A 23,687-nucleotide genomic window follows, 5' to 3' on the forward strand; every position below is an offset into this window, starting at 1 on the left:
GGTGACGTGAAGCCTCATTCTCTGCTATGACATGCAGACTGATTCTCTGCTGACATGAAGCCAGATTGTCTGTTACGGGACCTCTCTGCTCTGCCTGTGTGCTAGGCCTAAATATATGCCAATGGACTGTTGCAGTGGTGGGTGACGTGAAGCCTCATTCTCTGCTATGACATGCAGACTGATTCTCTGCTGTCATGAAGCCAGATTGTCTGTTACGGGACCTCTCTGCTCTGCCTGTGTGCTAGGCCTAAATATATGCCAATGGACTGTTGCAGTGGTGGGTGACGTGAAGCCTCATTCTCTGCTATGACATGCAGACTGATTCTCTGCTGACATGAAGCCAGATTGTCTGTTACGGGACCTCTCTGCTCTGCCTGTGTGCTAGGCCTAAATATATGCCAATGGACTGTTGCAGTGGTGGGTGACGTGAAGCCTCATTCTCTGCTATGACATGCAGACTGATTCTCTGCTGTCATGAAGCCAGATTGTCTGTTACGGGACCTCTCTGCTCTGCCTGTGTGCTAGGCCTAAATATATGCCAATGGACTGTTGCAGTGGTGGGTGACGTGAAGCCTCATTCTCTGCTATGACATGCAGACTGATTCTCTGCTGACATGAAGCCAGATTGTCTGTTACGGGACCTCTCTGCTCTGCCTGTGTGCTAGGCCTAAATATATGCCAATGGACTGTTGCAGTGGTGGGTGACGTGAAGCCTCATTCTCTGCTATGACATGCAGACTGATTCTCTGCTGACATGAAGCCAGATCCTCTGTTACGGGAGCTCTCTCCTCTGCCTGGGTGCTGGGCCTAAATTTATGACAATTGACTGTTGCAGTGGTGGGTGACGTGAAGCCTGATTCTCTGCTATGATATGAAGACTGATTCTCTGCTGACATGAAGCCAGATTGTCTGTTACGGGACCTTTCTCCTCTGCCTGGGTTCTGGGCCTAAATTTATGAAAATTGACTCTTACAGTGGTGGGTGACGTGAAGCCTGATTCTAGGCTATGATATGAAGACTGATTCTCTGCTGACATGAAGCCAGATTGTCTGTTACGGGACCTTTCTCCTCTGCCTGGGTTCTGGGCCTAAATTTATGAAAATTGACTCTTACAGTGGTGGGTGACGTGAAGCCTGATTCTCTGCTATGATATGAAGACTGATTCTCTGCTGACATGAAGCCAGATTCTCTGTTACGGGACCTCTCTCCTCTGCCTGGGTGCTGGGCCTAAATTTATGACAATGGACTGTTGCAGTGGTGGCTGACGTGAAGCCTGATTCTCTGCTATGACATGCAGACTGATTCTCTGCTGTCATGAAGCCAGATTGTCTGTTACGGGACCTCTCTGCTCTGCCTGTGTGCTAGGCCTAAATATATGCCAATGGACTGTTGCAGTGGTGGCTGACGTGAAGCCTCATTCTCTGCTATGACATGCAGACTAATTCTCTGCTGACATGAAGCCAGATTGTCTGTTACGGGACCTCTCTCCTCTGCCTGGGTGCTGGGCCTAAATTTATGACAATGGACTGTTGCAGTGGTGGCTGACGTGAAGCCTGATTCTCTGCTATGACATGCAGACTAATTCTCTGCTGACATGAAGCCAGATTGTCTGTTACGGGACCTCTCTCCTCTGCCTGGGTGCTGGGCCTAAATATATGCCAATGGACTGTTGCAGTGGTGGCTGACGTGAAGCCTCATTCTCTGCTATGACATGCAGACTAATTCTCTGCTGTCATGAAGCCAGATTGTCTGTTACGGGACCTCTCTGCTCTGCCTGTGTGCTAGGCCTAAATATATGCCAATGGACTGTTGCAGTGGTGGGTGACGTGAAGCCTGATTCTCTGCTATGACATGCAGACTGATTCTCTGCTGACATGAAGCCAGATTGTCTGTTACGGGACCTCTCTGCTCTGCCTGTGTGCTAGGCCTAAATATATGCCAATGGACTGTTGCAGTGGTGGGTGACGTGAAGCCTCATTCTCTGCTATGACATGCAGACTGATTCTCTGCTGACATGAAGCCAGATTCTCTGTTACGGGACCTCTCTCCTCTGCCTGTGTGTGTGCTGGGCCTAAATATATGCCAATGGACTGTTGCAGTGGTGGCTGACGTGAAGCCTCATTCTCTGCTATGACATGCAGACTAATTCTCTGCTGACATGAAGACAGATTCTCTGTTACGGGACCTCCCTCCTCTGCCTGGGTGCTGGGCCTAAATATATGCCAATGGACTGTTGCAGTGGTGGCTGACGTGAAGCCTCATTCTCTGCTATGACATGCAGACTGATTCTCTGCTGACATGAAGCCAGATTCTCTGTTACGGGACCTCTCTCCTCTGCCTGTGTGTGTGCTGGGCCTAAATATATGCCAATGGACTGTTGCAGTGGTGGCTGACGTGAAGCCTCATTCTCTGCTATGACATGCAGACTGATTCTCTGCTGACATGAAGCCTAGATTCTCTGTTACGGGACCTCTCTCCTCTGCCTGTGTGTGTGCTGGGCCTAAATATATGCCAATGGACTGTTGCAGTGGTGGCTGACGTGAAGCCTCATTCTCTGCTATGACATGCAGACTAATTCTCTGCTGACATGAAGACAGATTCTCTGTTACGGGACCTCCCTCCTCTGCCTGGGTGCTGGGCCTAAATATATGCCAATGGACTGTTGCAGTGGTGGCTGACGTGAAGCCTCATTCTCTGCTATGACATGCAGACTAATTCTCTGCTGACATGAAGACAGATTCTCTGTTACGGGACCTCTCTCCTCTGCCTGGGTGCCGGGGCCTAAATATCTGAGAATGGACTGTTCCAGTGGTGGGTGACGGGAAGCCAGATTCTCTGCTATGGAACCTCTCTCCAATTGATTTTGGTTAATTTTTATTTATTTAATTTTTATTTTAATTAATTTCCCTATCCACATTTGTTTGCAGGGGATTTACCTACATGTTGCTGCCTTTTGCAGCCCTCTAGCTCTTTCCTGGGCTGTTTTACAGCCTTTTTAGTGCCGAAAAGTTCGGGTCCCCATTGACTTCAATGGGGTTCGGGTTCGGGACGAAGTTCGGATCGGGTTCGGATCCCGAACCCGAACATTTCCGGGATGTTCGGCCGAACTTCTCGAACCCGAACATCCAGGTGTTCGCTCAACTCTAAAAGCGAATACTAGTGAACGCTTCCATTATTGAAGCGCTCACTAGTATGCAATAAATGCAGGGAGTAAAGCACTCACTCTTCCTGGTCTTTTTCCCTGGGGCTGTGCTGATTTGTCTAGCAGCAGGATGTAGTGCACACAGGTGACAGTGTAGCATGGGCCAGAGAAGACAAGGGAGCTCAACTGCTGCAGAGACCATCAGACCTGAAGAGGAGCAGCAGAGCAGGAGAGGTAAGTGAAGTTATTTATTTTAAGGTCTGATGGTGGTCTGACATGAAGGTCTGATCTGAGGACTGATAGGAGTCTGACATGGAGGTCTGATCTGAGGTTTGATGGGGTCTGACATAGAGGTCTGATAGGTGTCTGACATAGAGGTCTGATGGGGGTCTGGCATGGAGGTCTGATGGGTATCTGATCTGAGTTCCTGATAAGGGGTCTTATGTGAGGTCCTAATATTGGGATCTGATGTCATGATATGGGGGTCTGATGTGAGTTCCTGATATGGGGATCTGATGTGAGATCCTGATAAGGGGGTTTGATGTTGGGTCCTGATATGGGGGTCTGATCTGAGGGTCTGATCTAAGGATCTGATATGAGGTCTGATGAAAAATATGTTTTTCTTATTTCCCCCCTTTAAAACCTGGGGTGCATCTTATCATCAGATGTGTTTTATAAAGTGAAAAATACGGTATAACATTTTTCACTTATACAACTGAATAAAAAAATAGGAAAGTGATTATGTAGATGCATTATTTCATGATTTTGCTTATATGTACGCAATTAATATGCCCATTAATTTTAGAATATAAAAGCATGTATGCCAGTTATATAAACATGCTGTCTTTATGCAAATGTTTTATCCCATTGTAAATGAACATTTGGCATGTTAATATAAATCATGAGAGTGACTGAAAATATGAATCATTCTGTCTAATGTACTGCTCCAGAGCAGGGAATCCTGGAAGTTAAAACATATTCATTTATGGGTACTATCATTTAATTTGCTTTGTAGTAAAACTTGACAATGCCAACCTATTTGTTACTTCTCTGGATTTACGCCATACATTTTCCTGCTACAGATTCTATTCCTCTGGCCATACATAATAAAGTTGAAATGCTGACTTAATTAAGTATTCCAGTGGTTGAAAACTCTTATGTTTGCATCAGTATTAACATGTTCAGGAAAACACTTGCAATTTTGCTAGTACCATTTAATAATGTGTGCACCAGACCTGAGACTTTTTTATAGGTCTCATAATAATGTCTGGTAAATAGCGTTTAAAGAGCATGCTCAGCCAAACACCAGTTCAGTTCAAGCATCCTGATGCTCGGCACATCGCAGTGTATGGCCAAATACCTTGTGTGTGATGCTCGAGTCAGTGTGTTTAAATACAATTTAACCTCTAATTCTGGAAAGTTTCTGCCAGGGTTTGAACTCACAATCTTCTACATTAGAGGCAAGGACTTTAACCACTGAGCTATAAAGCTGAATGATAAACTGTGTCAGAAAAACTTCATGGTAGTTTGTCATGTAGTAAGTATTCCTTTACAACAGAAGTATCATTTGATATTTCACTGCAGGTTAACATGTAGCTGTATAGTGTAGTGGTTAAAGTTCTTGGCTCTAATGTAGGAGGTTGTGAGCTCAAATCATGGCAGAAACTTTTCAGAAATAGAGGCTAAATTATATATATATATATATATATATATATATATAAAAATGAGTTTATGTCTGGATGTTCTTTATGCACGACAAAATGACTGGACCAATCTTCACCAAATTTGACACACATGTACATCAGGAACATGTACTGTTCCTGAGATATGACCTACATTAGCCAATACAAGCCTGCAAGTCTTTCTCTTCAAATCCCAACTGCCATAAACACAGTTTTACTCCAGGTTTCCATAATAACCCAGCCATTTTTCTTTACTGCTTAAAGGGGCGGGCCCTATGGAGGTCACTGTTTTTAAAGGGGTGGGCACAGTGGAGATCACTATAATTAAAGAGGCGGGCACTGTGAAAGTCACTGTTAAAGGGGCAGTCACTGTGAAAGTCACCGTTAAATGGACGGTCACTGTGAAAGTCACTGTTAATGGAGCAGTCACTGTTAAAGGGGCAGTCACTGTAAAAGTCACTGTTAAAGGGGCAGTCACTGTGAAAGTCACTGTTAAAGAGGCGGTCACTGTGAAAGTCACTGTTAATGGGATGGTCACTGTGAAAGTCACTGTTAAAGGGGAGGTCACTGTGAGAGTCACTGTTAAAGGGGTGGTCACTGTTAAAGGGCGTTCACTGTAAAAGTTTCTGTTAAAGGGGCGGTCACTATGAAAGTCACTGTTAAAGGGGCTGTCACTGTGAAAGGGGCGGGCACTGTGAAGGTCATTGTTTAAGGGGCGGGCACTGTGGAGGTCAATGTTAAAGGGGCATTCACTATGAAAATCACTGTTAAAGTGACGGGTACTGTGGATTTCATTGTTAAAGGGGCAGGTACTGTAGAGGTCACTGTTATGGGGAAACTGTCGATATCTTTTTACGACACACGGAAACATAAAATAAAATAGATGAAATATACCTGTGCAAAGCCATTAGCCATAATATATTTACATATATTATTATATATTTAGAATATAAAATATATTATAATATATGATGGCTAAAAACATCAGTAGTAGTTTCCCACATATTATGCATTTATATATATCAGAAGTATAATTTAGTCTATATACATATATATATTTAGCAATTACACATTTATTTTGTGCCATTAATTTTTTGCAATTACTTTTTCATTTTGCCTCTGTTTCTGAAACATTTCTGCCAGGATTTGAATGCGCAACCTTCTACATTAGAGCCAAGAACTTTAACCACTATGCTATACAGCTACATGTTAACCCGCACTGAAATATAAAAAGGATACTTCTGCTGTCTATGAATACTTACTACATGACAAACTAATATGAGGTTTTTCTGACATAGTTTATCATTTAACTTTATAGCTGAGTGGTTAAAGTCATTGCCTCTAATGTAAAAGCTTGTGGATTCAAATCCCAGCAGAAACTTTTCAGAGATAGAGGCTAAATTATATTTAAATACACTGGGTGTCCCCAACACTGACTTCATATATGGACATAGCTATATATGGAGTCAGAGCAGGGACTCCTAAGCTGCAGACTCCCTGTACAGCGATCTTCTGCAAAAACCTCAGTGGGACCTGGCACCCTCCCCTCTTCAAAGCAGGGGGTGCCTGGTTTAATGCTCGGATTCTCCCATTGTGCTCGGGTGCTCTGTAGAGCACTCAAGCATCGCAAAGTGTTCTAATCGAGCGCCCGAGCACTTTGGTGCTCGATCAACACTACTGCTAAATGGAAGAGTGGAAAATTAAAGACCCATACCTCATCATCCAAGAGTCAGAATGTGGCTGTAGTAGCACAACCAGCATTCGCAGCACCAGCTGTCCTGCCAATAGGAGTAGTAGCAGCAGGACACAGTGCTTCCTCACTTTCAATAGGTCCAAGATTACTATAAAGGACAAAAAGGATGACATTTTGAACTGGATGGCTTACTCCCCAGTCATAGCAATTTTATGTGGATGTCACCTCTGAGTCTGACACCATGCCTTGGAGCCAGGAGTAATTTTCCTGCTCCTCCTCCTTTCAGTCCCAGAGAAGTTGCACCATCCCTGTCTTCAATGCCGCCCCAAAGGGGGAGCCTTCTTTTTTTCCTAAGAAGAAGAACAAAACACCATGTGCTATGAAAGATACTCAAAATATTCTTCCTGTTGATGACTTGTGTGAGAAGCATCAGTTTCGGCATTTGGACTGCCATGAGGAGGACATTCAGATGAAGGCAGGTAAGACCTCATGAATAGCTGTGTTGATTGTGGTGGTACTACATCCAGCAGCCCACAGGAGAAAGTGCTGTGAGAAGGATGGCACTTGTACTGGCACTGATAGTAGTGGTGGTTAACCACAGCTGTCTAAACTCTGATCCTCTGCTTGCAGCAGTGAATAGAGGGCACACCCTTTCTTCCCTCGGGGCACTCCCTGATCTCTGGTTCTTCTGCCTGGTGGTAGTTGGGGAGGTGCGCTTGATAGTGGATGATTGACAGGTTGCAAGGCAGGAGATCAAGTGGAGTAAGGGCTGGCAATAAATAAAGTATCTCTTTACCGAACAGATAATGTCAGTAGTCTTTCATACAGCAGTAAAAGGCATAGTTAAGAGGTATATTATAAATTAGGATTCTTCCAATAGTTGTGAATAGACAGTAGCATTGATAGTAGTAGTCCTCCCTGAGTCTAGCACAACGTTTACTTTTCAAATTTCCCAAATTACTAAAGGTGTGCCACTGTGTTCTTTTTAACTCTGCAATTCCCAGGCTAAGGGGTGCCGATCTTAGATCTGGATGGCCAGACCATCTCAAAATGTGGTGGATGCCGGAGGCAAATAACCCTTTACACAAGCAGTAAAGTCTTTAATGTCATAAAGAGCAGTATCTTACTGTCTGAATCCAATGCAAGGCTTTGATGGTTCTAAATTTTCGGTGGATGTCTGTTCTCTCAGTTAAGTTGTTCTTTGGAAGCTGTCTCAGGAAAGGTATTCCCTGGAAGAGGTTAGGTTCTCTGACTAAATCTCACACTAACCAGAGGAGGCTGATTCAGCAGGTCTTCATGGCAATCTAACCAAGACTTCCAGTGTTAACTGGTATATGTCTATACACAACTATTTAGAATACATAGAGATAAGTGCTTTTAGCATTTAATTGCAACATTCAACTTTTTGCAAACAATTAATCTTTAGCAGTAGTCCACTGGGTCACTGCAGTAGCAGTAGCACTTGTAGCCACGGTGGTGCTGGCAGGAGCATTGATAGCAACAGTTGTTGGGCAAATGCATAGTAGGCGCCAAGGAGCCCATGATGACATAACACAGTCTGATAAAATGGCAGGGAGGATGAGGACTATGCAAATAATTATGTGTTGGACAGGACCTGGGAGCCAGATCACAGTACTAAGAAGGAGGGAACATCAGAGGAGGAAGGTGGTGTCAACGGTGGCAATAAAGAGCAGAGGCAACATTTGGCCAAAACCTACACAAAAAAGACTGGCACAACTAGATCTGCTTTTCTTGTGGTCATCTCGGGAACTGGTGATGATACTGATAGGGTGTGCAGAGGCTCAAAACATACCAGACCTAAGTCAAGCTTGGCTGCTGCTAGCTCTGTGTGAGTATCTCCCTTATGGTGGGTTTTCTCCAGAAGGCTGGCATTCAAAAGCGCTGCCATGTACAAGATCTGCAGGATAAAAATAAGCTATGGGCGTTTAAACACAAACATAGGTACTAAGGCTCAATTATAGCATATGAAGCAACATCACTAGATCGTAGCCAGCATTCCAAATTGAAACAAGTCTCTCATCCTTCTCCTGGTATTCCTTTTGGCAGCCAGGCCGCATACTTAGGAGTTTAGTATCCTTGTCTTCATTATTATCATCTATCTCTTCTGCTCACACTCCTCCTTCCATGTCCTCCACTCAGTTGTAAGACATTCATAATGGAATGTGTGGCCATGAGAAAAGTATTATGGCTAGCAATTATCTTGTGTTCAAGCTGAACTCCCAACTGCTAAAGTTGTTGTGGGTGTAGTTGCTGCTGTACCATTTTGTTGTGGTAATCGCACATCGAGTATTGGAATCGCACATCAAGTATCTAAACGGGTGAATTTCAACACTGAGAAGCGCTGACAATTTGGAAAAGAGTTTGCCACTCACTGAGCAAGCACTCTATGGGGTAGATGTGGGGGAGATGTAGCTGGGTAACAGTTAGAAAGCGGGGTAGAGGGAAGAGTGCCAGGGAGGCTAGCTCTGATCTGACACACCCCAACAAGTTTGTCCGGTTGGCAGATGAGGGGGATGTCAGTTCATGGAGAGCACTGCTGCAGCCAAACACTTCCTCTGCCAGTCAGGGGAAAGTCAGCTCCAGTAAGCAGGGGACCAAGAGAGCAGGGCAGGGGGGCACTCATTTTACTTTAGGATAGTATTTGGGGGTACAGAAAAGTAAGAAAGCTAAGATGTCTGTGCATCACACTCTGCAGAGACGAGGCGGGTAAGAGAAGTGTCCGGACCGAATAAAGAAGATGATGACAGAGAAGATGTACATCAGGGGAGACGTCATCTGGAAGGCCCTGGATGTGAGAGGTATGTGCTGCTGTATAGCTGTATAGCAAGTACAGTAAGGCCTCTTTCACACGGGTGAGATTTCCGCGCGGGTGCAATGAGTGAGGTGAACGGATTGCACCAGTACTGAATCCAGACACATTCATTTATATGGGGCTGTGCACATAAGCGGTGATTTTCACGCATCACTTATGCGTTGCGTGAAAATCGCAGCATGCTCTATATTATGCGTTTTTCGCGCAATGCAGGCCCCATAGAAGTGAATGGGGCTGTGGGAAAATTGAAAGCATCCGCAATCAAGTGCGGATGCGGTGGGATTTTCACGCATGGTTGCTAGGAGATGATTGGGATGGGGACCCGATCATTATTATTTTCCCTTATTACATGGTTATAAAGGAAAATAATAGCATTTTTAATACAGAATACTTAGTAAAATAGGGCTGGAGGGGTTAAAAAAAATAATAATAATTTAACTCACCTCATCCACTTGTTCGCACAGCCCGACTTCTTTTCTGTCTTCTTCCTTGCTGTCCAGGAGGAAAAGGACCTGTGGTGACGTTACTGCGCTATTCACAGGTCCTTTTCCTCAAAGAAGAAGAAAGAAGAGAAGCTGGGAGTTTTTTTTCTCAAATGCTATGAGCTCTGTGATGCGATTGGCCAGCGCTACAGCCTAGGAGACGGAGACGCCCAGCAGAACAAGGGCAGTCTCCTCCTACTATAACCAAGTCCCCGAACATACCGGAGGACATAGCGGGAGAACAGAGCGGCGCCCAGGGATAATAGTAAGTGCAGTGAGATCCCTGGGCACCGCTGTATATGTCATAATACTTAGTTCACAATGTTTGGACCGATGAAAGGTCCTCTTTAAGGTCCTTTAATCTTTACTGGTAAGTTTTATCCTGCAATTTATGTACTAGTTTAGTAGCTCTTCTCTTAACTCTCTCCAAAGTATCAATATCTTTCTGGAGATATGGTCTCCAATACTGAGCACAATACCCCAAATGAGGTCTCACTAGTGCTCTGTAGAGCGGCATGAGCACCTCCCTCTTTCTACTGGTAAAGCCTACCTATATACACCCAAGCATTCTGATGGCATTGCCTGCTGCTCTATGACATTGTCTGATTACCTTTAAGTCTTCTGAAATAATGACCCCCTAAATCCCTTTCCTCAGATACTGAGGTTAGGACTGTATCACTGATTTTATATTCTGTTCTTGGGTTTTTACGCCCCACGTGCATTATCTTGCACTTATCAACATTAAATTTTAGTTGCCAGATTTTTTACCATTCCTCTAGTTTTCCTAAATCCTTTTCCATTTGGTGTATCCCTACAGGAACATCAACCCTATTACAAATCTTTATCTCATCAGCAAAAAGATACACCTTACCATCGATCCCTGAGGTACCCCACTGGTAATAAGACCTTGGTCTGAATATACTCCATTGACTACAACCGTTTGTTGTCTGTCCCTCAGCCACTGCCTAATCCATTCAACAATATGGGAGTCCAACCACAAAGACTGCAATTTATTGATAAGCCTTCTATGTGGGACAGTATCAAAAGCCTTACTAAAGTCTAGATAAGCGATGTCTACTGCACCTCCACCATCTATTATTTTAGTCACCCAATCAAAAAAATCTATAAGATTAGTTTGACATGATCTCCCTGAAGTGAACCCACGCAGATTTCATCTTTCAATCCATGGGATTTTAGATGTTCCACAATCCTCTCCTTAAGTATGGTTTCCATTAATTTCCCCACTATTGTAGGCTTACTGGCCTATAGTTGCCGATTCCTTCCTACTACCTTTCTTGTGAATGGGCACAATATTTGCTAATTTCCAATCTTCTGGGACGAGTCCTGTTACCAGTGATTAGTTAAATAAATCTTTTAATGGTTTTGCTAGTTCACCGCTAAGCTGTTTTAATAGCTTTGGGTGTATCCCATCAGGCCTCTGTGACTTATTTGTATTAATTTTAGACAGCTGACTTAGAACCTCTACCTCTGCAATAACACGCATCAAAAGATTAATTAGTCTTCCTTCCTAACTGAGCTCCTTTTCCTTCATTTTCTTTTGTGAAAACTGAACAGAAGTATTCATTGAGGCAGTCAACTTGTTCTTTATCTTCTTCCATGTACCTTCCGTCTTTTGTTTTTAATTTGGTAATTCCTTGTTTTAGTTTCCTTTTTCCATTTATGTATCTGAAGAATGTCTTATCTCCTTTTTTCACTGACTGAGCTAATTTCTCTTCTGCCTGTGCTTTAGAAGCTCTTATAACTTGTTTGGCCTCTCTCTGCCTAATCTTATAAATTTGCCTGTCATCCTCGTTTTTTTTTGTTTTGTTTTATAATTTCTAAATGCTATCTTTTTGTTTTCAATGATTTTGGCCACTTCTGCTGAATACCACAGTGGTCTCCTCCTTTTTTTGCTTTTACTGACAAGCCCAATGCAATTATCTGTTACCTTCAACAGTGCCACTTTTAAGTAGTCCCATTTCTCCTGGACTCCATTGAAACTGTTTCAATCTGATAGGGACTCGTATACCACTAGTCTAATTTTAGAAAAGTCTGTTTTTCTAAAATCTAAAACTTTTGTTTTTGTGTGGTGTGACTCAGTCACTATACTTATAGTAAACCACACTGACTGGTGATCACTAGATCCCAAGCTTTCCCTACAGTAATATCATATACCAAATTCCCATTTGTTAATACTAAATCTAAAATGGCCTCTCCGGGTTGGCTCCTCCACTACCTGCTGTAGAGATAATCCCAGTAGGGAATTTAGAATATCTCTACTCCTGGCAGAACTAGCTATTTTGGTTTTCCAGTTTACATCAGGAAGATTAAAGTCTTCCATAATGATAACTTCCCCTTTCAATGTCATTTTAGCTATTTCCTCAACTAGTAGATCATCTAATTCTTTGACTTGTCTAGGTAGTCTATATATCACACCTACACGAGTTACTTTATGATTATCAAGCTACAAGGTAACCCAAACTGACTCTAAATTGGTCTCGATAACTTGTATTAAATTCGATTTTATGCTATATTTCACATACAGGGCCACCCCTCCCTCTTTCTTGCCTTCTCTGTCTTTCCTATATAGAGAGAACCCTGGTATTGTTATATCCCACTCATTACTCCCATTGAACCATGTCTCTAAATCTATATTCTCAGATGCCATTATACACTCAAGTGAAACCCAAGATACCGCTACCTGATGTTTTTTCGGGAAATAGGCAGGAGTTTCTCAACTTCCGTGATTCCTGCTATTTATATTTTACGTCCTGCATCTTCGGGGAATACCAAACAGAAAATTCACCCTGTTATGTCCCTATTGAGGAAGGATCCATTGGGCCTTTAATCTCCCGGCGAGAGATCCCACATTTGGCTCAGTAGAGACCTTCTTTCATGCCATGAGTGTATTATATGATGATCTGGACTACACTCGTACTGCTGAGACCCAGCTGGAACATCTACAACAAGGACAACACCCAGCGGAGGAATTTGCTGCAGAGTTATGTCGCTAGGCAACTTTTACCAACTGGGGGAATGCTGCTCTCTGGCACCGATTCTGGTTGGGACTATCTGACCCTGTTAGAGACTTGTTATTATCTCTACCATCCCCACCATCACTAGATGTGGCAATCCAGCAGGCTATCGACGCTGATCGTCGAATTCAGGAATGTCGTCTGGTGCAGGCTTCTCGCCCAGCCTCATACAGTCCATCTCCAAAACCCAGTAAAGCGGCTGAGGAACCCATGGAACTGGGGTCCTCTCGTATTACCCCCACTGAGAGGGCTCATTGCCAAAACTAGGGTCTTTTCCTATATTGTGGAGGAGTTGGTCACCAGCTGAAGAGATGCCCATTACTCCTGCTGGGAAACGACAAAGCCTAGTGGGAATCGAGGAGAACCCACTATGTGCTCTGCTGCATCCTCTTAAAAGAAGTTGGCTTCTCATACCCATTTCTATTGAATGGCAAGGGAAGGACCATCCTTTTTCCGCATTACTTGACTGGAGAGCTGCCTGAAATTTTATCGACTTTTCCCTTGGTACGAGAGTTACAGATTCCAGTCGTTAAGCCGGAAGCAACCATTTCCGTCACGTCTGTGGACGGGTCTCCCCTTCAAGAAGGCTGGTCACCAGGAGGTCTTAAACCTTTTAACCCTGGACATGCTATCAACTCATGTCATTTTGGGTCTCCCCTGGTGGAGACTTTATAATCCAGTAGTGGATTGGCGCTCTGGACAAATTTGCCAGTAGAGTTCTGATTGTCTCACTAGGTGCATTTGTCCAGAGTTTCCACTGGCATCCACGGAAGTTCTAAGGGTGTTACATAAACATTATCATCACTTCCAGGATGTGTTCAGCCCACAGAGGGCTGATGCGTTACCTCCCCATAGGCCATATGATTGTCCTATTGATTTGCTGCCAGGTACCATGCCACCCAGAGGACATCTGTATAATCTAAGTAGGCCTGAGATTAAGGCCCAGAGGGCTTATATAAAAGAGAACCTTGATAAGGGTTTCATTCGACCTTCTACTTCTCCCACAGGAGTGGGATTCTTTTTCGTGGGGAAGAAAGATTGCGATTGAGACCCTGTATCGATTTCAGCAGCCTCAATCGAATTATGGTGAAGAATCAGTACCCTCTTCCACTTATTGAGGACGTATTCTCTCCACCAACTCGATTTGCAGGGTGCATATAATTTTATATGCATTCGTAAGGGTGACAAATGGAAGACCGCATTTAACACCAAGGACGGGCATTACGAATATCTTGTAATGCCTTTCGGTCTCTGTAGTGCCCCTGCAGTCTTCTAGGAGTTTAGTAATGATTTCCTCTGGGATTTCTTTGGTAGAATTGTGGTCGTCTATTTAGACGATATATTAATCTACTCATTGGACCGGCAGACTGACCGGGATCATGTGTGTCAGGTTTTCCAGAAGCTGAGGGAGAATCGCCTATACGCTAAACTCAAGAATTGACTGTTTGAGGTGAGAGAATTGCACTTCCTAGGGTATATTGTGTCTGAACGAGGTTTGGCGATGTATCTATCCAAGTTCTCAGCTGTTCTGGATTGGCCCCCGCCTAAGGACCTGAAGGGATTACAGCGTTTCTTAGGTTTCGCCAACTTCTACCGCAAATTTATTAAGTACTTTTCTGCGGTGGTAGTGCCCCTCATGAACCTCACTAAGAAGGGGGCGAACCTATCTAAGTGGACAAGAGAGGCTTGTGAAGCCTTTGAGATGCTGAAGCAGGCCTCCTGCTCCACTCCAATCCTCATTCAGCCAGACATTTCTCAACCTTTTTTTCCTCGAGGTTGACGCCTCTGAGGCTGGTGTGGGAGCGGTTCTCATCCAGTATTCTGGAAATCCAGAGAGGCTTCATCCTTGTGCCTTTTTCTCCCTGAAACTCTCACCAGCCGAATGCAGTTATGGCATCAGCAATAGAGAGCTTCTGGGAGTTAAGTTGGCCTTTAAAGAGTGGATACATTGGCTAGAGGGTGCGGAACATCCCATTATGGTTTACACTGATCACAAACACCTTGAATACAATGAAAGTGCCAAGAGGTTAAATTCTCGTCAAGCTCATTGGGCATTATTTTTCACTCGTTTTAATTTCCGGTTAACTTACAAACCTGGACCCAAAAATTTCAAAGCAGATGCCCTCTCTCGTTGTTTCCCAGAAGTCATTTTGGTATGTGACTCTGAGCCTGAGCCCATTATTCCTGCAAGGTGCTTCGTAGCCGCTTTGAACACCCCCCAGATATAATGGAGGCAGACAGAGAGCCCTCCTAACAAACCTGAAGGTCTGCTGTTTGTGCCTGTAAACTTCAGGCTCAGACTCATACAACAGTTACATGATTCTAAGTCAGCCAGGCATCTGGGGATAAAAAAGACCATGTCCCTTTGTAAATGTCATGTCTGGTGGCCTGAGATATTTTTTTTTATATATCAAAACCTACATTCAGGCATGTAGTATTTGTGCTCCATGTAAACTGACTTGGTCCGCTCCCTCTGGTACTTTGCTTCCGCTGCCTATTCCTTCAGCCCCATGGACCCACGCGTCCATGGACTTCATAACAGATCTGCCGAGGTCTTCCAGTTGTACGTTAATTTGGGTAGTGGTGGACCATTTTAGTAAGATGGACCATTTTATACCACTCCCTGGATTGCCATCGGCTGGAGAGCTAGCAGATCTGTTTGTCAAGCATGTCTTCCGATTACATGGGGCGCCGGAGGATATTATTTCAGATGGAGGAGTCCAGTTTATCTCCCGGCTTTGGTGTTCTTTCTGCTCTCGGTTGGGAATTAGGCTGTCATTTTCATCTGGTTTTCACACAGAGACCAACGGGCAGACAGAGAGAACGAACCAGACTCTGGAACAATATCTGTGGTGTTTTGTGTCAGACTGCCAGGAGGAATGGGCAGCTCACCTCCCCTTTGAGGAGGTGGCTTATAACAACTCCGAACATGCCTCTACCAAGATGTCTCCATTTAGGTGCGTGGAGGCAGGAATCCAAGACTCTCCTCTCTGGTAAGGGCCTCCATTGACTCACCGGTGGTGAACCAATGGTTCCAAGATAGGCAACCCATTTGGTTGTTGACGTGGCGGAATCTTCGTAGTACGGTGGCGCAACAGAAAAGATTTGCTGATCGTCTGCGGAGCAAGAGTTTAAGGTAGGAGATCCAGTGTGGGTCTCCACCAGGAACATTTTCTTGGCCCACCTGTCTGCCAAACTGGGGCCTAGATTCATTGGTCTGATGACACATAAGATCAATTGGGTGACTAACAAGGTTGCTCTTCCTCCATTGATTCGAGGAGTGAACACCTTTCATGTTTCACTACTCAAATCCGCAGCCGAGTCAAATCCCTTAATTTAAACTCCATCTCCGGTGGAGGTTCAAGGGGAGCCTGAATTCGAGGTTAATAAGATTTTGGACTCCTGTTTTCTTCCAGACTACCTGTGCATGAGCTCTGACTTCCTCAATCCATCTCTAGAGACTGCTTGTGGGAAACTTCTATGTGAAACAGTTTGTCTCGTGTTGGACCTCGGATCGGACCCTGGAAATGTCTCGTCCCTAGGTACAACATTACACGGACTATTTGTGTGCATATGCACTTTGGCCTGGTCTGGCTGTTCCTTGTGAGTTTTCCTGTACAAGTTATTATTTGGATTGATTACCTGCATATGATTTCTGGTCTGGACTGTACTGCCCATTATTTAATAAATCCACCATTGTTTAAACTCTGGTTGTTTGGAGTTCTGCACCATTACACCTACCACTTTACAAATCACTAGTCAAACCAAATATGGAGTACTGTGTACAGTTCTGGGCTCTTGTGAACAAGGCAGACATAGAAGAGCTGGAGAGGGTACAGAGGAGGGCAACTAAAGTAATAACTGGAATGGGGGGACTACAGTAACCTGAAAGATTATCAACATTAGGGTTATTCACTTTAGAAAAAAGACGACTGAGGGGAGATCTAATTACTATGTATAAATATATCAGGGGTGAGTACAGAGATCTCTGCCATCATCTATTTATCCCCGGGACTGTGACGAGGGGATATCCTCTGCGTCTGGAGGAAAGAAGGCTTGTACATAAATTTAGAAGAGGATTATTTACGGTAAGAGCAGTGAGACTCTGGAACTCTCTGCCTGAGGAGTGGCACCTTCAAGTGTAAATGCACCCCTTTTTTATCTTGGGAGTAGCATTCTTTTGCACTTTTGCCCTTCCTATCGAATAGAGCGCCTTGATTAGGTGGTACATATGGGTGTGCTTGCTCCTCCTCCCATTGGTTGCTTGATGCACATGGAGGTGACTAGGAGCAGCACACCATATGTGCAGCGTCTGCGCTCCTAAATATAGAAACCCAATGGCTTGGGTAGGTTTAGCGTAGGACCCGCTTGACCTGAGACCACCTTGGCGCTTGGTAGGCGGGCACAGATGTGATTTGATCAAAATATATTGGCTAAGTGTCTCAGATTTTATCATATCAGAATGAGGACTTTGTCCATATATAATACTTGCATCTACTTAACTAAGTGCATTATTATCTTATTTCTGTGATTTTCTTCAATAATATGGCCAGTGACATCCACAAATTTATATATCATACCGTGCAGGATGTTTTTAACTTTGTTTTTTCTATGATTGTTTTAAAAAAAAAATGTATTCTTCTCACTTTTTGTCAGCTGTTCGTAAAAATTATTTTGGCATCATGGCAATCTGGCACAGTTCTGTGCGTTTAACAAAATGTAATCCAATTTTATGTCATCAGCTACATTTTGTACTAGGTGTCCATAGACATTATCTCATTATCATGGACCTTCGACAATTTTTTTTTCTTTTCTATGACATCAGCCGTACATTAACCAGGTCACTGTAAAAAAAAGTGTCATCATTATGGAAATGTAGTGCACTTCTTTACCTTCAGCAAAATTTACATCTCCTGTATGATATTCGTATTTCTGGTAAATTTTTTGTTTTCAATATCAAAATTATCTGGTTTTCTAAAAGACTTTGGCTTTTCCACAGCATTTATCCCATTTCCTGACCACGTGGACTTCTGGGCAGGCAGACTGAAACAGTGGTCAGAATTAGTCCAGTTTGTTATGGGTGCACTGTCCTGCCCAGCCTTTAGTGTCATCTCAGAGAGTTTTACGCATGGCAGGTTCCGTCATTACACCAAAATGAATAAACATCCTCCACCAGTGTACTAAAAAAATAACTTGTTAAAATGATGGAGGCATGAATCCATTATGATTTTCACACACCTCTAGCTAAGGCCAATAAATAGATCTGCCTTTACAGAGGGTGGCTTTTTCAGAGGGTGGCTTTTTATCGATAGTCTCATCATGCCACTGCCAATGTCTGCCTACCTACCATCATGTTCCAAACTATATGGTTGTTGCTGCTGCAACTACTGCAGCTGCTTCTTCCCACTGCTGCCACTACTATTATCCCTACACAGCCGCTACTACCTCGTAACAGCCATACACCTTTTCCACATCCACATTGAACTGTTCATGCAATGTAAAATAGGGGAGAATTTTTCAAGCCTTATTCATAATAAGACACTGCTTCTTTTGTATAAAAATGAACATGCATCTGCACCCATTAAGAAATAATGTTTGGATGTTTGTGCAGAACAGGGTATTGTTTCATTCATTAAAGGGGTTGTCCAGGTTCAGAGCTGAACCTGGACATCCCTCCATTTTCACCCCGGCAGCCCCCCTGACATGAGCATCGGAGCAGTTCATGCTCCGATGCTCTCCTTTGCCCTGCGCTAAATCGCGCAGGGCAAAGGCATTTTTCTGAGTTCCGGTGACATACCGGGCTCTCTATGGGGCTGACAGGCAGCCCGGTGACGTCACCGGCACTGATGGGCGGGATTTGGCTCTGTCCTAGCCAGTAAAACGGCTAGGGCAGAGCTAAAGCCCGCCCCTCAGAGCCGGTGACGTCACCGAACACACTGCTGGGCGGAAGTTACCGCCCGGCAGTGTGTTATTGAAAACACAGGAGCCTGTGCCCTGCGCGATCTAGCGCAGGGCACGGGAGCGCATCGGAGCATGAGATGCTCCGATGCCAGGCTCAGGAGGGCTGCCGGGGTGAAAATAAGGGTATGTCCGGGTTCAGCTCTGAACCTGGACAACCCCTTTAACATTTGTGTGTGTATAAACAAGGGCAGGCATCTGCTCCTGTTAAGACATCATTTTTAAATGCTTGGTCCCAACAAGCCACAGTTCTTTACAATAATACAATGTGTGTTTAAACACTATCTGCTCCCAGTAAGGGACAATTTTGGAAACTTTCTAATATTAAAAAGCATATCAAATGTGATGGTGTAGTGTGTTTACCCATAACAATATATGTGGGTTTCACGCTGAGAATATTTGCTATTGGTGTCATTGTATTAAAGAGTAGAGATAACCTTGCAGTTCGCCCAGCGGTCGTTTCGCAGCAAACTTTGTGTGTTTGCGATTTGCCGAACATGCGAACATATGATGATGTCTGCCGGCGCACCGAACTTTGACCAATGACACATCCATCAGGTAGGACAGGACAGGCAATAGAGAAATTTAAGCACATGGACACACCCACACCCTATAACAGAACCCGATCTGGCAGCAATTTTACATTCTGTGTTTTGCCAGTGTAGGGAGGTTTCTTTGTGGAGCAGGGACAGACTGTTAGGGACACCAAACGCTAGCTAATATGGCCACAAAAGTCCTTTTAAGGACTGTTATAGGTGTGCTATCAATAGGTGTGATATACTGAGGGGTGTGATATACTTATATTATACTTTCTAACATACTTTCTAACATAGAAAGTTTATTATAGTGCATTTATGTTCTGCAGCAGTTGTGTGCGGTACTGCTGCGATACCGCAGGTATATAGAGGGACAAGCGCTATTGGAAGAACTATTTGCAATGGGTGTGATACACCTGTTGCCCCAAAAACACTGATTGAGGGGTGCAATATACCTGATTCCACAAAATACTGATTGACGGGTGTGATATACCTGCTTCCACAAAATACTGAATAAGGGGTTTTGATACACCTGCTTCCACAAAAAACAGATTGAGGGTTGCAATGCACCTGCTTATACAAAATACAGATTTAGGGGTGCAATATATTTGCTTCCATAAAATATTGATTAAGGGGTTCTATATACCCGTTTCCACAAAATACTGATTAAGGAGTGCGATATACTTGCTTCCTCAAAAAAACTGATTAAGGGGTTTGATATACCTGCTTCCACAAAATACAGATTTAGAGGTGAGATATACCTGCTTCCACCAAAAATAGATTAAGGGGTTCTATATACCTGCTTCCACAAAATACTGATTGAGGGGTGCAATATACCTGCTTACACAAAATGTGAATTAAGGTGTTTGATATACCTGCTTCCACAAAACACTGATTGAGGGGTGCGATATACCTGCTTTCACAAAATACTGAATAAGGGGTTTGATATAGCTGCTTCTACAAAATACAGATTGAGGGTTGTGATATACCTGCTTCCACAAAATATTGATTAAGGGGATTGATATACCTGCTTCCACCAAATATTGATTGTGGCCTGCGATACACCTGCTTCCACAAAGTACTGATTAGGAAGTGTAAGGCTGGGTTCACACTTGAGCGTTTTACAGCGTGTTCAAACGCGCTGTAAAATGCTCAACACATGAAAACCAATGCTTCCCTATGGCCCTGGTTCTCACTTGAGCGTTTTACACCTGCTTCCACAAAATACAGATTTAGAGGTGAGATATACCTGCTTCCACCAAAAATAGATTAAGGGGTTCTATATACCTGCTTCCACAAAATACTGATTGAGGGGTGCAATATACCTGCTTACACAAAATATGAATTAAGGTGTTTGATATACCTGCTTCCACAAAACACTGATTGAGGGGTGCGATATACCTGCTTTCACAAAATACTGAATAAGGGGTTTGATATACCTGCTTCTACAAAATACAGATTGAGGGTTGTGATATACCTGCTTCCACCAAATATTGATTAAGGGGTTCTATATATACTTGCTTCCACAAAATATTGATTAAGGGGATTGATATACCTGCTTCCACCAAATATTGATTGAGGCCTGCGATACACCTGCTTCCACAAAGTACTGATTAAGAAGTGTAAGGCTGGGTTTACACTTGAGTGTTTTACAGCGCGTTCAAACGCGCTGTAAAACGCTCAACACATGAAAACCAATGCTTCCCTATAGCCCTGGTTCTCACTTGAGTGTTTTACAGCGCGTTGAACGCACTGAAAAACGCCCTACGCTCAAAAAAGTTCTTGAGCTTCTTTGAGGCGTTTTGTCGCGCGTTTGCGGCCATAGGATTGCATAGGAACGCGCAAATATGTTCTTTTGCGCGTTTGTGACCAGAAAAACGCGTGTACGAACGCGCGTTTGGCACATAGCAACAGGCAATAAAAGGTCACACCCTAGTGAGAGGAAAATGTCTAGCCTGACCAAGATGGAGGAAGCAGGCTGTGATAGTGAGACACTGATCAGGCTTGTATGACATCCAAGATGATAAATACAAAAACAGGAGAAGCAGGCAGCAGGCATGGGAGGACATTGGACCAAACATCTGGCCACAGTGGAAGAGATTATCCAAAACAGGGAAAGAAGGCAAAGGTATTGACATGTGTGTTCTGGGTGTAAAAAGGAACTCCTTGTGTGCACTGGTGTAAAAACTATATGTAATAGTCCAGCACAGCTCTACCTGCGGCCCTCCAGCTGTTGTCAAACTACAACTCCCAATATGCTGTGCTGTATTTTACTTGCTGTAGCCTGTCCAGGCATGCATGGAGTTGGAGTTTTGCTACAGCTGGAGGGCCGCAGCTTCACCATCCCTGTTCTAGTATATGGCCAGTCAATGGTTCCCCGTCACCCACATTCTGGTACAATGTAGTGAGCCAGTATGCTCAATTTGCACTTGTTCCACTGTGTTTCGCCTGATGGCGCTGTTCCAATTTGGAAATGTATTTTAAATTCAAATGTTGGCCTACATTTGTGGTGCGGATTTGTGTTATAAAGTTGATATGGATATTGTCTACGTTGAAACATTATTGTGCTTGTGGGCTATTGCAGCACTGGCACATTATAGGTGATTGTATGTCTACAGTACCAGTATTGTATTTAAAAGAAATTTGAGAACCGCACTCTGCTATTTAGCGTTCAGGTGCCAACCAAGGGCTATAAATAGCCAATATATATAAAAGTAAAGTTGAGGCACACAATTTTCACGATTTGTGAATAGGGCATTTATTCATTTGCAAGTAATGCTGTCATCCATTGGCCCAATCTGTTTCAGATTATAAACATTTGCATAAACCGTACGTTTCGGTCGCGCAGGACCTTCATCTGCGGTTTTATCTGCTCAGACGAATGTGGGTAAATGGGGCGCTGGATGGTCCAGCGCCCCATGCAAATGTTTATATTCTGAAACAGATTGGGCCAATGGATGACAGCATTACATGCAAATGAATAAATGCCCTATTCGCAAATCGTGAAAACTGTGTGCCTCAACTTTACTTTTATACAGTACCAGTATTGGGCACATAAATGGGACCCCTAATTCCGCCCACATTGTTTTCCCTTGTTAATGGACGAGTATTGGGCACATAAATGGGACCCCTAATTCCGCCCACATTGTTTTCCCTTGTTAATGCACGAGTATTGGTGGGCACTATTGGGGCTTCTACAAGGGGCACCACTATATAGGTGAAAAAACTGCATTGCACAAATTCACTCTTCAAATCTTTTAATTCAGCCATTACAATAAACAAAGAAAATAGAATATTAAAAGATAAAGAAACAATCTTTGCAGCTGAAAAAGACAAAATAATATAAATTTATATGGCTTGCATTTGCCAAGGTAACTCCCCCTGTGGTGACATGAAATATGCAGTGAAGTGGTCCCGAATGGCGGCACCATGTGTGGTCCCACGAACAACGCTGCGAATCGGACTCTCCATGGAATGGCTCAAAGAATCCTCAAAATTGAAGCCATCCCTTTGTCTGACAAAATTGTGAAGAGCACATGCTGCCTTCACAGCCGAGATGGCGGTCTCCAATTTAAGATGTATGGGTGAGTGCAGAACTCACCATTTGTTGGATAATATGCCGAATGAACATTCCACCACCCTGCGTGCTCTTGTCAGACGATAATTAAAAACACGTCGCGCAATGGAGAGACCACGGCTGGAGTATGGCCTCATAAAATGCTCACCTAGAGCAAATGCCTCATCACCAACAAAAACAAATGGCATAGACGGATAAGTGGTGCCAGGCAGTGTGGTGTTCCCTGGAAGGTCAAGGGCATTAGTAATGAGCATTTGACCAAAGTCAGAATGTCCAAAAACAGCAGAGTCAGAGCTGCTGCCATAGGAACCCACATCGATGTAACGGAAACAATAGTTAGCATCACATACCGCAAAAAGAACAACAGAAAAGTATTTTTTATAATTAAAGAACTGACTGCCACTCCTCATTGGCTTCAGAACGTGGATGTGTTTGCCGTCAATTGCTCCTACACAGTTCGGGAAATTGCATGTTTGCTGAAAAGTATCCGCAATTTTCAGCCACTCCTCCTTGTTTGGTTGGGCCATCACAGCAGCATGAAGAACATGCCAAATGGCGATGCAGGTTTCCTTCACGATCACACTGACTGTGGATTTCCCGATCAGGAAGATGTAGTGAAGACTGATCAAAGAGTGGCCAGTAGCTAAATAGCTGGAAAAAAATTGAGAAAATAAAGATAAAAATGAATGGATTTTTTTTTTTTTTTTTTATAGTAAACTTAATAAAAACCAAGTGGAAGAGCCTCAAAG

The sequence above is a fragment of the Bufo gargarizans genome, chromosome 1, assembly GCF_014858855.1.
Source record: "Bufo gargarizans isolate SCDJY-AF-19 chromosome 1, ASM1485885v1, whole genome shotgun sequence".
Classification (NCBI taxonomy): Eukaryota; Metazoa; Chordata; class Amphibia; order Anura; family Bufonidae; genus Bufo; species Bufo gargarizans.